This window comes from Macaca fascicularis, chromosome 15 (assembly GCF_037993035.2).
Source record: "Macaca fascicularis isolate 582-1 chromosome 15, T2T-MFA8v1.1".
NCBI lineage: Eukaryota > Metazoa > Chordata > Mammalia > Primates > Cercopithecidae > Macaca > Macaca fascicularis.
Genome location: NC_088389.1, coordinates 76,902,076 through 76,918,395, shown reverse-complemented (window position 1 = coordinate 76,918,395; position 16,320 = coordinate 76,902,076). Strand labels below are relative to the sequence as shown.

Here is a 16,320-nt window from a genome sequence, read left to right as displayed (position 1 = left end):
GTAAAGCCAAGGCTAATATTTTGGGAATGTTGACCCACTACCCTCAGCTCCTAATCCCCAGTAGGCGGAGCAGAGGATTTCTGTTCCTTCAGCCTTATGCCAGTTGGTTTCACTGTGGAGACGTTAGTGGCTCCCTTGTGGCCGAGAGAAAGGCATTGAAAATAACTCTGTCTTTCTTAAGATGTCTGAGAGCGACAGCTCTGCACCTGTCATACAAGTTAAATTCATCCCTAGGCAGTACTTGAACTTCACAAGTTTCATATCTTGTGTCAACCTTAGCGGTTTTCTCTTGGATGTGTCTTTCTATTTGAATTTGTCAACCATAAAAATAGAGAAAAATCCCGAATCATATTTTGCATGTGCTTTTTAATTCTTTCCATGTTTGCATTATGGATACAACCCTTAAAAGAGAGAGAGAGAGAGAGAGAGAGAAAACTAGTTCGAGATTGAGAGTGGCAACCTAGCACACAAGACAAAAAAAAATTGTGCTTTAAGAATCTGAGATCCCAGTTTCATCATATTTGCACAGTAAATCTTTGCACTCTTACCTATTTAAACCCACTTTGTCAAGTATTTTATTTTTATTTATCATGAGTAATAAAGGAAATTTATGCAGTAATAATGAAACATAAGAGAGGGGTGTGGTGCTGGGCTTGTCATTAAACAGGCTGAACCTGTCATTAAATTCTCTTCTGAAGATTTAAATGCCAAGTGCTTTTATTTTCTTTCTAATCTTCCTGGGTGAGTTTGAATCAACATTTATTACTTTAAATATTTAAAACATTTCAGCGGATGCTACATTGGATAGGAAGAGAACCACAAGTTATGGATTTGTTGCCTAAAAACTTTGGTGAGGAACTACATAAGTGGACCTCTCCTAAAAGTGAACAATTTTTATTTACAGAATCATTTTGGTTCGGAGTGCTGAGGAAGAAAAAGTCTTAACAGGAGGGCAATTGCTTGCTTATTGCAAAATGAGAGTCTTCACTTTTTTTTTTTTTTTTTTTTTTTGGAAACCTTAGCTCTGACTCCTCATTACCCCAAATCCCTGTAGAATTTTAAAAAGCTCTTTATTTTAAAGGCAATGGGGCCCATGGAAGTGGTGGTTAGGGCTGAAAATCTACTGATAGAGCCTCAACAGAGCTGAAATCAACCTGGACAGGGAAGGGAACCGGGTAGCATTAGTAACAACTTCTTTCTCTTTCCCATCCAACCACCATTTCCTAGTCTTCGGTTTCTTAATTTCTTTACCTTTTACTCTTACGCTTTTGCTTTGACCTTTGCGTTTCTCTGAAACCTATCAAAAAAGTTAGGACAAGATAGTCTGAGCCAATTCCTGAGCCATTTTCTTAGGTAGTAAATGTCTCTGAAAAATGAAAACTGTTTGGAGTTGATAAGGAAAGGGAAGATGATGTTTTTCTTTGAGGGGGACATAAAGAATGGTGATAGGGAAAGAATCAATGAGTAAGTAGAATGACTGAGAATCTTCCACGAAGCAGACGTGTGAGCTTTGCGAAGCAAGTTGACTGAATGCAAAACAACCTTGGGTAGGGAGAATGTTGCCGGGGGCATTCGCGCTTCCTAGCACCACGGACAGCGCTTTGCTTATACTCATGCCTGGGTGGTCCTGACCAGCTCCAGACAGAATTCTAAAGCTTCACACTTGATCTTCCAAAGCCCCTTTTCTCCCATCAAGTAGAAAGAACATTATGGGAGCTCAATGGATTTCTTTGAAAAACCAACCTGCTCAACCTGGTTTTCAAATATGATTGGATTTTATCTAATATTCTCTGTATAAAGAATATTATATAGTCTATATTTAGAAGAAGAGAAGAGAAATCAAACTTATTGTGTACTCTGTACCAAGTGCTTTACAACTGTTGTTTCATTTAACACTCATAGAACTCCTCTGTGGCATGTGTCCATATTTCAATTTTACAGACAACCCTAAAGGATCAGAGAAGTTGAGTGACTTGTATACTAGCTAATCATGTTTGGAGGTGGGTATAACTTGTGCGACTTCAGAGTCTTTTTATCCTTTATACTACATAGTGTGTTTTTAGCAGCTGTCATGGTAGGCTTAACTGGAAAAATGTAATAAACTGGCTTATAATTATTTTTCAGTCTACACTGTGTTTTCCAGATGGCTCACTTCACAGCACACCCTTAACAGACTTCAAAGATGACATTTCACATGTAATACAATAGCACATTTGTCTTCGACAATAGAGTGAGATTATGAAACATTCTACCTCTCTTCCTCTCTTTGAAACCCAGCTGTCTCTAGGGTGAAACACAATCTGTTGTTAATGCTTTAAACACATTTAAAAGGTGAAGTGGATGGGAACATAGTGGGCAGCTGAAACTTGGAATTGTCAGAGTCATGTCTTTTAATAGGTGCATAATTTATAATGAGAAGAAAGAGAAAGTTAATGGCAAATTGGCATGGAATTTTGGAGGTCAGTGGAAGGGAATGATTAGTATCCATTCCAATGTTGCACATAACTCAGATCACTAGTAATAATATTTTTATATTCTAGTTGGTGAAATTGTCTGTATATGACCTTGCTATAAAAGTATGAATAGATCCGCCATCCTCTTTTTCCTCAACAAGGTGGCTGAGCTGCAGACGCAGATATGCAGCTCTTTGTGGAGACCCTCACGGGCAAGACCATCATCCTTGAGGTCGAGCCCAGTTACACCACTGAGAATTTCAAAGCCAAAATTCAAGACAAAGAGGGTATCCCACCTGACCAGCAGTGTCTGATATTTGCTGGCAAGCAGCTGGAGGATGGCTGCACTCTCTCAGACTACAACATCCAAAAACAGTCCACCATGCACCTGGTTCTGCACCTGCAAGGTGGCATTACTGAGTCTTCCCTCTGCCAGCTCACCTAGAAATACAGCTGCAACAAGATGATCTGCCACAAGTGCTATGCTCGCCTGCACCCCTGTGCTGTCAACTGCCGCAAGAAGTGTGGCCACACCAACAGCCTGTGCCCCAAGAAGGTCAAATAAAGCTCTTCCTTCCTCGGAGGGCAGCCTCCTGCCCAGGCCCCATGGCCCTGGAGCCTTAATAAAGTGTCCCTTTCATTGACTAGAAAAAAAATGTATGAATAGAACTAGTTGACTGGCCAAGAGAAACAGCAACCTAACCTTGCCCTCATTTATGCACACTTTTGCATATGGTTAGGTCTAAGATAGTGTTTATAAGTGAGAAGAGAAGAAAATTCATAGTCTCTTTTGGGGCTTTTTCAAGTTTTTTATGACACACCTTCCCATCAGGAGGTTTGATTTTCTCCATTTTATGAGTTGGAATTTATTGCCCCATGATCCACAGTATATCCACTTCTGTATTCCCATGTGTTTTTCAAGATTAATTAAATGGTGGACTTGTTCATCATTTTAGCATCTGTATTAGTTTGCTAGGGCTGCCATAACAAAATATCACAGACTGAGTAGCTTAAACAACAAATATTTATTTTCTCAGAGTTTTAGCTTCTCCTGAGGCCTCTCTTCTTGACTTGCAGATGGCCATCCTGCTACTGCCTCTTCACATAGTCATCCCTCTGTGCACACATGCCCCTGGATCTCTTCTGTGTGTCCAAATTTCCTCCTCTTTTGAGGACACCAGTCAGATTGGATTAGGGCCCACCCCAGTGGCCTTATTTAACTTAGTCACTTTAAGGGCTCTATTTCCAAATACAGTCAAATTGTGAGGTATTGGAGTTAGGACTTTAACATAAGAATTTTGAGGAGACAGAATTTACCCATAACAACAGCATCTTAATTTTTACACATTTTACTTTTCATTTCTTTTAAAACTGTTATTAATAATTTATTCATTTGAATAAGGATTAAAATAAGGCTAGGACATTGAAATTGGTTGAAATAGCTACCAGTCTCTTGTATCTCTGTGTCTCTTTTTCTTAATAAGGGACAGATTTTACCTTGTCGACCAGGCTGGAGTGCAGTAATGTGAGCAAGGGTCACTGCTGCCTCGAACTGCTGGGCTTAAGGGATCCTCCTGCCTCAGCCTCCAGAGTATCTGGGACTACAGGTGTTGGCCACCATGACTGGCTAATATTTTTACTTTTTTGTAGAGATGAAGTCTTGCCATCTGGCCCAGGCTGGTCTCGAACTCCTGGGCTCACACAGTTCTTTCACCTCAGCCTCCCAAAGTGCTGGATTACAAGCGTGAACCACTGCAGCTGGCCTCTTGTTTCCTTTAATCTACAGTTTCCCCCTTTTTTCCTTTCAATTTATCTATTGCGGAAATCAGTTTTATCTGTAGTTTTCTAAAGCTTGTATTTTACTAAATGCTTCTTTATAATGACACTTAACATTTTTCTTTGTCATTTGTATTTCTCATATTTTATTATTTAGGCCTAGAGTCTGTATGTGATTCAGGTTTGCTATTTGGGCAAAAGTATTTAATAAGTGGTATTATGCACTTTCACCAAGAGACACATAATATGGTTGTCTCTTTCTATGATTCTAGCAGCCATGGATAATTATTTCATAGCTTATTATTTTCTTGGGGGTGGTAAAATGGTGATATTCTAATTTTACTATCCCGTCATTTACGAGCTGGAATGTCTTTTTAAATTTTCTATTTATTTATTTATTATTATTTGAGACAGAGTCTCGTGCAGTCACCCAGGCTGGAGTGCAGTGGTGTGATCATAGCTCACTGTAACTTGCAACTCCCAGGATCAAGTGATTCTCCCACCTCAGCTTCCCCAATAGCTAGTACTACAGGCACACACCACCTGGCTAATTTTTAAATTTTTTTGTAGAGACGAGGGTCTTGCTTTTTTGTGCAGGCTGGTCTCAAACTCCTGGGCTCAAGTAATCCTCCTGCTTCAGCCTCCCAAAGTGTTGGGATTACAGACATAAGCCAGTGTACCTGGCCTGGAATATTTCTATATAGAAAGTTCTCTTCATTATCTACTTGATTGCCTTCAGGCATTTGTAAGAAAAACAGGGTAAGCCACTAGATTTTGAAATGCATTTATAAATTTTCAAAATAATGAGTTGAGTCTCTAGCATCTTTCAAAGGTGACTAATGATTTTAACATTACTATAAACCTATAGATTTAAACATAATTGTTGTGTTTCAACCCATTATAGTTATTACTCCTGTTGATGATCAAGCTCTGTCTTTGGCCAGTGGGAGCCTCTGCAAATTGATTTCTGAATCTTTTTGACATGGAACTATTAGTCTTTGACAAAATCTTTGATTTCTGATATGACAATCTATTCCAGTTTTATCTTATACACTTCCAGTCCTATATATAATATTAACTATTTTTCAAAGAATTGCTGGTTTTATTTTTAGTGGGAAATGGCATTTAAAATAAGTCAGCCAGGCGCGATGGCTCACACCTGTAATCCCAGCACTTTGGGAGGCCGAGGAGGGCAGATCACAAGGTCAGGAGTTCAAGACCAGCCTGGCCAATATGGTGAAACCCTGTCTCTACTAAAAACAAACAAAATTAGCTGGGCGTGGTGGCACATGCCTGTAGTCCCAGCTACTCAGGAGGCTGAAACAGAAAAAAGTAAATAAAATAAGGAAGTCTGCCTATATGGGTTATCCACTTCTTTTTTAGGGCTCAGCCTACCCCTTTCACACAAACCCAACTGAATTCGGACTCTCTATGTGCTAGGCAAGTTTGAGCTTTTTCAGGTGTATACACGGGGTTTACTGAACTCTGGCATAGAATAGTTTATTTCTTCATTTTATCAAGTTTTGTCCTATCATTGAAATTCATTCTTGAATAAAGTTATTATATATAGTTCAGTTACAGCAGAGATCCCATTTTGAAAAATTATGTCAACATTGGGTTGTGTACGTTGTCACATCAGTAATGTACAGTTCTTATTTGCCAGAAATTTTTGTATGAACAACATATTGAAGTTATTAAGTTAATGAATTCTGCCAAGGTATTGATATATATTTGTTTATTATAAGCGTTTAAAAACAAAGGGAACCTTTTAAAGTTGAAGATGATTTAATAGGCCGTTGCATGCAAAGATGTGTTGCATTAGTAACCAAACTTAAGCTACTGCTGAAACAACTTTATGCTTGAGTTACATATGTTGATGGCAGCCAATAATTATTTGTGAAATTTCTGTATCCAGACTCTCTTCTGCTCTACTTTTAATGGATCTAGTGTTAATGTTAGAATCTAGTGCATTTCACAACTGTTGCTATTATAGATAGAATATCAGGAGGGATAGTGAGGTATTGAGTTAGATGCAAACATTTTCTAAAAGTATCTCATGCCTGTAATCCCAGCACTTTGGGAGGCTGAGGCAGGTGGATCACCTGAGGTCAGGAGTTTGAGACCAGTCTGACCAACATGGTGAAACCCCGTCTCTACTAAAAATTAGCTGGGGGTGGGGGCAGGCAGCTGTAATCCCAGCTACCCAGGAGGCCGAGGCAGGAGAATTGCTTGAACCCAGGAGGCAGAAGTTGAGTTTTTCCCACAGCTTTGGATCCTGATGACTTTTTTTTTTATTGTTACTTTCAACTTCCTTGCCTTGACTGAAGCCATACTTACATATTACTGATAACATATGCCATGGGCCGGGCATGGTGGCTCACGCCTGTAATCCCAGCACTTTGGGAGGCCGAGGCGAGCGGATCACCTGAGGTCAGCCGTTCAGACCAACCTGGCCAACATGGTGAAACCCTGTCTCTACTAAAAACACAAAAATTAGCTGGGCTTGGTGATGGACGCCTGTAATCCCAGCTATTCAGGAGGCTGAGGGAGGAGAATTGCTTGAACCTGGGAGGCAGAGGTTGCAGTGAGCCAAGATCAGGCCACTGCACTCCAGTCTGGGTGACAGAGCAAGACTTCATCTAAAAACAAACAAAGAAAAACATAATCCATGTATGTGATGTAAAGAGCACCAACATGTTTATATCCTCCTATTTCAATCTACTTTTACTTCATCTACATTTTTAGCAATAATGTGAACATGAAATCTTAAATAATTAGCTATCTGTAATATATTTACTCATCCACTCAAAATATTGAGCCCCCCAATAAACATCATACACTATATTCTAGGTACAGGTGATAAACAATTCAGAGAGTATTAATTTCAAAACATGGTAAGTGCCATGAAATAAAAATCCTGGATGCTATGTAAATGGATAGTGAGAGAGCTGATCTGGTCTGGTAGTTGAAGGACTCGAGATATTTGAGTTGAGGTCTGCAGTATTATAGAAAATTAGCTAATCAAAAGACAGGCAGTCTTTCCAAGGAAGGGCATGTGAGTCAGAAGAAACTGCATATGGCAAGCTCTGAGGTGGGATAAAACATGGACACATTGAAGGAATTGTGACTGGAGCATAGGGATGGAGGAAAATATTGTAGCTAGCTGAGAAATAAGCATGGAAAAATGTTGTAGAGTTGTATAGGCCATGTTAAGGACTTTTGTCTTTATCTTAAGGAGAAGCCATTGATGTGTTTATGAAGACACTTGATGTGATCAGATTTTCAGTTAAATTTAAAAAATACTTGGAATGCATTTTGGAGAATGGTTTGGGGGAGAGGCAAGAGTGGATTCTGTGAGCCAGTATTTCAGAGGATGTGTTATGGTAGCTTGGACTAAAGTGCCTAAGCCAAGATGGAGAGAAGTAGACTGCTTTAAGACATATTTGAAGAATAACATCAGCAGCGCTTAGCAATGAACTGGAGATGGAAGATGAGGGAAGGGAAGGTGTTAGGCAGATTTTTACAATGAGAGAGGTTGGTGATCATAGCCATCAAGATAGGGAATGCTGGATAAGAATGTAGTTTAAGGTGAAGATTATGAGTTCAGGTTCAGCAAAACTGAACTTGAGACATGGTGAACGATATATCAAGGTGCAGATATCCAATGGAAGTTAGAGAGAGTGGTCTAGAGCTCAGGGAGGAGTGTGTATCCCTAATTTAGACTAATTTACACTAACAGATATAGTAATGCAATTTTCTTTATACTGAAATGCAGATATTTGAGTATAGAAAATGAGCAGACATTTGAATATAGAACAAAGATTTATTTTTTTCAGAAAAAGAATAGTAGAGTGTAAGCAATAATATTTAATCCTAGGAATTAATTTCAAACCCTTTTTTATTAACTTTTATTTTAAGTTCAGGGGTACATGTGCAGGTTTGTTACGTAGGTTAAACTTCTGTCATGGGAGTTTGTTGCACAGATTGTTTCATCACCCAGGTATTAAGCCTAGTACTCATTAGTTATTTTTCCTGATGTTATCCCTTCTCCCACCTTACACCTTCCAATAGGCCCCAGTGTGTGTTGTTCCCCTCTGTGTGTCCATGTGTTCTCATCATTTATCTCCCACTTATAAGTGAGAACATGTGGTATTTGGTTTTCTGTTCCTGCATTAGTTTGCTAAGGATAATGGCTTCCAGCTCCATCCATGTCCCTGCAAAAAGACATGCTCTTGTTCTTTTTTTATGACTGCATAGTATTCCATGGTGTATATGTACCACATTTTCTTTATCCAGTCTATTATTGATGGCATTTATGTTGATTCAATTTTTTTGGCTATTGTGAATACTATTGCAATGAATATACACATACAAGTGTCTTCATAATAGAATGATTTATATTCCTTTGGGTATATACCCAGTAATGGGATTGCTGGGTTGAATGGTATTTCTGTCTTTAGGTCTTTGAGGAATCATCACACCATCCTCCACAATGGCTGAACCAATTTATACTCAAGAGTGTCTAAGTGTTCCTTTTTCTCCACTACCTCAACAGCATCTGTTATGTTTTTGACTTTTTAATAATAGCCATTCTGACTTATGTGAGGTAGTATATCATTGTGGTTTTGATTTGCATTTTTCTAATGATCAGTGGTGTTGAGCTTTTCTTCCTATGATTGTTAGCCACATGTATGTCTTCTTTTGAACAGTGTCTGTTCCTGTCCTTTGCCTATTTTTTACTATGGGTGTTTTATTCTTATAAATTTGTTTAAGGTCTTTATAGATGCTAGATATTAGACCTTTGTCAGATGCATAGTTTAAACAATTTTTCTCCCATTCTGTAGGTTATCTGTTTACTCTGTTGATAATTTCTCTTACTGTGCAGAAGATTTTTAGTTTAATTAAATTCCATTTGTCAATTTTTGCTTTTGATGCGATTGTTCGTTGTGTTTTCCTCATGAAATCTTTGCCTCTGCCTATATTCTGAATGGTATTCCCTAGATTGTCTTCCAGGGTTTTGATAGTTTTGGGTTTTACATTTAAGTCTTTACTCTATCTTGAGTTAATTTTTGTATATGTGTAAGGAAGGGGTCCAGATTTAATCTTCTGTATATAGCTAGCCAGTTATCTCAGCACCATTTATTGAATAGGGAATCTGTTCTCCATTGCTTGTTTTTGTCAGGTTTGTTGAAGATCAGATAGTTGGAGGTGTGTGGTCTTATTTCTGGGTTCTCTATTGTGTTCCATTAGTCTGTGTCTGTTTTTTTTTTTTTTAATTTTTAAAATTTATTTATATTTATTTATTTATTTATTTTTACCAGTGCCATGTTGTTTTGGTTGCTGTAGCCCTGTAGTATAGTTTGAAGTCAGGTAATGTGATGCCTCCAGCTTTGTTCTTTCTGCTTAGGATTACCTTGGACAATTAGGGCTCTTTTTTGGTTCCATATGAATTTTAAAATAGTTTTTTCTAGTTCTATGAAAAGGTTCAATGGTAGTTTTGTAGGTATAGCATTGACTCTATAAATTGCTTTGGCCAATATGGTCATTTTCACAATACTGTTTCTTCCTATACATGAGCATGGAATGCTTTTCCATTTGTTTATGTTATCTCTGATTTCCTTGAGCAGTAGTTTATAGTTCTCCTTGTAGAGATTTTTCACTTCCTGGTTAGCTGTATTCCTAGGCATTTTATTCTTTTTCTGGCAATTTTGAATGGGGATTTGCTCCTAATTTGGCTCTGGGCTTGACTGTTGTTAGCGCATTGCAATGCTAGTAATTTTTGCATATTGATTTTGTATCCTGAGGCTTTGCTGAAGTTGTTTATCAGCTTAAGAAGCTTTTGGGCTGAGACAATGGGGTCTTCTAGATGTAGGATCATGTGATCTGCAAACAAAGATAGTTTGACTTCCTCTCTTCCTATTTGGATGCCCTTTATTTCTTTCTCTTGCCTGATTGCTCTGGCCAGAATATTCAATGCTATGTTGAATAGAAGTGGTGACAGAGGGCATCCTTGTCTTGTGCCAGTTTTCAAGGGGAATGCTTCCAGCTCTTGCCCATTCAGTATGATGTTGGCTGTGGGCTTGTCATAGATGGCTCTTATTATTTTGAGGTATGTTCCTTCAATACCTAGTTTATTAAAAGTTTTTTAACATGAATGGACGTTGAACTTTATTGAGGGCCTTTTCTGCATCTATTGAAGTAATCATGTGGTTTTTGTTTTAGTTCTGTTTATGTGATGAATCATATACATTGATTTGCATATACTGAGTCAATTTTGCATCTCAGGGATAAAGCCTACTTGATTGTGGTGGATAAGGTTTTTCAGGTGTTGCTGGATTCAGTTTGCCAGTATTTTGTTGAGGGTTTTTGCATCAGTGTTCATCAAGGATATTGGCTTGAAGTATTCCTTTTTTGTTGTATCTCTGTTAGGTTTCAGTATAAGGATGATACTGGCCTCATAGAATAAATTAGGGAGAAGTCCCTCCTCCTCATTTTTTTGAAATAGTTCAGTAGGAATGGTGCCAGTTCTTCCTTATACATCTGGTAGAATTCAGCTGTGAATACCTGTGGTCCTGGGGTTTTTTTGGTTGGTAGGCTATTAATTACTGCCTCAGTTTCAGAGCTTCTTATTGGTCTGTTCAGTGATTCAATTTCTCCCTGGTTTAGTCTTTGGAGGGTGTAGTTTCCAGGAATTTGTCAATTTCTTCTAGATATTCTAGTTTATGCGCATAGAGGTGTTCATGATATTTCCTGATTGTTGTTTGTATATCCATGGGGTCACTGGTAATATCCCCCTTGTCATTTCTGATTGTGTTTATTTGAATCTTCTCTCTTTCCTACTTTATTCATCTAGCTAGTGGTATATCTATTTTTATTATTTTTTTTCACAAAACCAACTCCTGGATTTGTAGATCTTTTGAATTGTTTTTGTGTCTCTATCTCCTTCAGTTCAGTTCTGATTTTGGTTATCTCCTGTCTTTTGCTAGCTTTGGGATTTGTTTGCTCTTGGTTCTCTAGTTCTTTAGTTGTGATGCTAGGTTGCTAACTTGAGATCATTCTAACCTTTTGATGTGGGCAGGCATTTAGTGCTAGAAATTTCCCTCTTAACACTGCCTTAACTTTGTCCCAGAGATTCTGGTATGTTGCATCTTTTGTTCTCATTAGTTTCAAAGAACTTCTTGATTTCTACCTTAATTTAATTGTTTACCCAAAAGTCATTCAGGAGCAGGCATTTTACTTTCCATGTAATTGTATGGTTTTGAGTGAATTTCTTAGTATTGATTTGTAATTTGATTGTGCTGTGGTCTGGGAGACTGTTATGATTTCAGTTCTTTTGCATTTGCTGAGGAGTGTTTTACTTCCAATTATGTGATCAATTTTAGAATATGTGCCATGTGGTAACGAAAAGAATGTATATTCTCTTGTTTTTCACTGGAGAGTTTTGTATATATCTATCAGGTTCATTTGATCCAGTGTTGAGTTCAGGTCCTGAACATCTTTGTTAATTTTCTGTCTTGGTGATCTGTCTAATATTGTCACTGGGGTGTTAAAGTCTCCCACTATTATTCTGTGGGAGTCTAAGTCTCTTTGAAGGTCTCTAAGAACATGATTATGAATGTGGGTGTTCCTGTGTTGTGTGCATATATATTTAGGATAGTTAATTTTTCTCATTGAATTGAACCCTTTACCATTATGTAATGCCTTTCTTTGTCTCTTTTGTTCTTGTTGGTTTAACGTCTGTTTTGTCAGAAACTAGGATTGGAACCCTGCTTTTTGCTGATTTCCATTTGCTTGATATATTTTTCTCCAACCTTTTATTTTGAGGCTATCTCATTGCATGTGAGATGGAGCTCTTGAAGACAGCATTCCAATGTGTCTTGGCTCTTTATTCAACTTGCCACTCTATCTTCTAATTGGTGCATTTAGCCCATTTACATTTAAGGTTATGATCCTGTCATCATGATGCTAGCTGGTTGTTTTGCAGACTTGTTTTTGTGGTTGCTTTATAGTGTTACTGATTTATGCACTTCAGTGTGTTTTCATAGTGACTGGTAATGGTCTTTCCTTTCCATATTTAGTGCTTCCTTCAGGAGCTCTTGTAAGGTAGGCCTGGTGGTAACTAATTCCTTCAGCATTTGCTTGTCTGCAAAGGATCTTATTTTTCCTTCACTTATGAAACTTAGTTTGGCCAGATACAAAATTCTGGGTTGGAGTTTCTTGTCTTTAAAAATGTTGAATATTGGCCTCCAATCACTTCTGGCTTGTAGGGTTTCAGCTGAGAGGTCTGCTCTTAGTCTGATGGGGTTCCCTTTGTGATCTGGCTTTTCTCTGGCTGCGTTTAACATTTGTTCTTTCATTTTGACCTTAGAGAATATGATGATTATGTGTCTTGGGGATGATCTTATTATGGAGTATCTTACTGGGGTTCTCTGCATTTCCTGAACTTGAATGTTGGCCTCTCTGGCTAGGATGGGGGAGTTCTCATAGATGATATCTTAAAATATGTTTTCCAAGTTGGTTACACTATCTTCCATCTTTTTCAGGTACACCAATGAATTGTAGATGTGGTCTCTATACAATATTTCTAGGAGGTTTTGTTTATTCATTTTTATTCTTTTTTTCTCTATTCTTGTCTGCTTTTCTAATTTTGGAAAGGTAGTCTTCAAGCTTGGAAATTCTCTCCTTCACTTCGTCTATTCTGTTATTAATACTTGTGGTTGCATTATGAAATTTTGGGGCTGGGAGTGGTGGCTCACACCTGTAATCCCAGCACTTTGGGAGGCTGAGGCAGGTGGATCATTTGAGGTCAGGAGTTTGAGACCAGTCTGGCCAATGTGGTGAAACCCCACCACTACTAAAAATGACAAAACAAAAAACAAAAAACAAAAAACAAAACAAAAAAAATAGCTGGGCATGGTGGCACATGCCTGTAACCCCAGCTACTGGGGAGACTGAGGCAGGAGAATTGCTTGAACCTGGGAGACGAAGGTTGCAGTGAACCGAGATCATGTCACTGCACTCCAGCCTGGATGAGTTGAGACTCTGTCTCAAAAACAAACCTACACATTTTTTGTGGCGTGTTTTTAGCTCTATCAAGTCAGTTACATTCTTCTGTATTCTAGCTATTTTATCTGTAAGCCCCTCCAATGTTTTACTATAATTTTTAATTCCTTTGCATTTTGTTACAACATACTCCTATAGCTCTGTGAACTTCATTCCTATCCATATTCTGAATTCTGCTTCTGTCATTTCAGCCATCTCAGCCTCAGCCTGGTACTGAACCCTTGCCAGAGAGGTAGTGTGGTCCTTTGGAGGAAAGAAGGTACTCTGACTTTTTGAGTTTTCAGTGGTCTTGTGCTGATTATTTCTCATCTTTGTGGGCTTATCTACCTTCAATCTTTGAGGTTGCTGACATTTGGATTTTTTTTTTTCCTTTTATCCTATTTGATGACCTTGAGGGTTTGATTGTGGTATAAGGTCGATTCAACCAACTGGCTTTGTATCTGCAAGATTTTAGGGTGCCATCCCAACTCCTGGACTGCATGCTTTAACTCTGGATGACTTGTATTGGGCCCCAGCTTTGTTCTCTGGTTCCTTGAGGTTTGGAGTCTACTTTGCTGGGGGGACCAAGGTGTGGCAGCTGCAGCTGAGTGCTAGCAGATTCAGGAGTGCCTGCCTCCCTGTGAGCATTCACCATGCCATTGGAGGCAATGCATTTTTGTGGGGAACAGGGGACTCCTGCTATAGGCTCTCCGTGCGTTTGCAATAGAGGTGGTGTTGGTTTGGGGTGAGGCGCTGGCCAGTGCAGATCTGATTGCCTTCTTGGTCACCTGCAAGCGGGAGGGATTGCTCAGGGTGTGGGAGGATCCTCTGTTCTCCATGCAGCATTACCACAAGAGTGAGGCACTTTCAGCAGCAGGGCTTGCTGGCTGTGTGCCGCTAAGGTTCTGTCTGCAATGGTGGTAGGCAGAGGTCAAGGGGCATACTTCATTCCTGTACGTTGGTGGGGCAAGTAAAGCAAAATCCACCTGTGCAGACATGTGCCTACAAAGTGATGTGGGGAGTCTCCATGGGCTCAGAGGAAGCTGCAGTATGGGGAGCAAACACCTGGGCTGGTGTGCAGCAGTAAGGGCTGTCTTGCTGGAGTTCTCCACTGGTCAGGCATGGTCCACTGGTGCAGAAGCTACTGTGGGCCACCACAGCACTCAAGATGTCCCTGAAAGAGGCCAGCAGACCAAGGAGCGCTCAGGTTGCACCAGCCCTGACTGATGTGCAAGACCACTCTGCAGAGATCAGGTCTGAAAATTCCTTTAGGGCCAAAGTCTCTTATGGGAGCAAGTTGAGCCTAGAGGGATCACCATCCCTGTCCATGCTCTGCTATAGACACTCCTGCACTAAACCTTCTGGGCTCCACATCAGCTGGCTTGCTGCTCTACCACTTTGCTTGTCTCCTGGGGGCTCCGCCCGAGAGAGATGTGGGTCAACAGTTGCTCAGTTCAGTCAGCCCAGGATGGAGAGTCTGTGCTGTGGGCCCAAGCTGGGGGCTCCCTGTCTACTGAGGAGCAGTTGAGGGGTGAGGTGGGACCTGTGGGAGATGGACTGGCCTCCTCTCCTTGGGTCAACTGCTGCTTATTGGAGGTGTGGATACGACACTTAGGGTCCTTGCTCCTTTATTAGTCAGAGGGTAGCAAGGACAGTTCCACTGCAGAGGTAGTGGCAGAGAGGCTTTCAGTTGTCCCTGGAAGCTCTGTCCAGGGAGTGGCTGAGTTGCTATTGGCTTGATAGCTCTGATGGGGTGTGGCTACAGGTCCAGGCCTGGAGGACCTGCTTGTTGAGGAGATATGGGAATGGGCACCCACATAACAGTCTGTCCACTTATCCACAGGGCTGCTGTAGTATGCTGGGGACCTGCTCCAGTCCCTAGTCACTTCAGATTTTCCAGTACGTGGAGGTATCACCAGTGAAAGCTGTGAAAAAGCAAAGATGGCGGCCTTCCTCTTTCTCTGGGAGCTCTGTCCCTGGGAAATACAGGCCTGTTGCTGGCCCGAACACACCTGTAGGACATGGCTGAATACACTAGTTGAGAGAACTCACCCAGTCAGGAGGAATGGGATCAGGGACCTGTTTCAAAAGTAGTCTGGCCCCATTTTCATAGAGCAGTTGTGCCATGCTGGGGGTATGCTTTAGCTCCTGATCGCCTCAGACACTCTGAAGTCCAAAGGCTGGAATGGCTAATTTGCTTAAACAGCAAATATGGTGGGCTACTCCTCTCCCTGGGACAAAGGTCCCATGGAGGTCTGAAACTTCTGTCAGTCAGAGAACACCAGTTGGGGTAACCAGAGACCCCAGTTGGGAGACTCTACCCAGTGATGAGGAATAGGATTGGGGACCCGCTAAAAAAAAGTAGTGTGGCCACATTTTTGTCGGGCAGCTGTTCTGTGCTGGGGTACCCCTTCCACCCTGGTTGGCTTAAGCTCTCCAAAGCCTGAAGGCTGGAATGGCTAAGTTGCCCAAACAGCAAAAATGGCAGTCTGCCCCTCCCTCTGGGAGCTCTGTCCCAGGGAGTTTTCAAATCTCTGTCAGCTGGAGAACACTGGCAGGCATGGCTGGAGGCCCCAGTTGGGAGGTCCCGCCTGGTAAGGATGAATAGGATTGGGGACCCACTTAAAGCAGCAGTCTGGCCACATTTTGATAGAGCAGCTGTGCTGCGGGATCTCTTTCACCGCTGGTTAGTTTGGACTCTCCAAAGCCCAAAGGCCATAATGGCTACGTTGCCCAAACAGCAGAGACGGGGGCCTGCCCCTCCTCCTGGGAGCTTTGTACCAGGGAGGCACAATGTTGCTACTGGTGACTAGCTGGAATTCCAAGCCAGTGGGTCTTATCCTGTGAGGCGCTGTGGAAGTGGGGCCTGTAGACCTTCTCTGCTGATCTTGCTGGATTCAGCCTCTTTCCTGGGGTATATATGGGAGTCTAACCTCCTGGGGTATGTTTGGGGGTCTAACCTCCAGCTTTGCAAGAGTCGCAGCTACTTTTGCCCAGACACCCAGAAAGTTGGAGTATCTAAAACTCTTGGGTCTCCGTGCATGCTTGA

General features: G+C 40.7%; 1 protein-coding gene and 1 pseudogene across 2 annotated transcripts in view; both read left to right on the top strand.

Annotated features, from left to right (window-relative positions):
• Positions 1 to 16,320, top strand: part of LOC141408724 (uncharacterized) — a 229,239-nt gene that overhangs the window by 14,650 nt on the left and 198,269 nt on the right. The window lies entirely within an intron of this gene.
• On the top strand, positions 2,605 to 3,175 carry LOC135967562 (ubiquitin-ribosomal protein eL40 fusion protein-like; annotated as a pseudogene).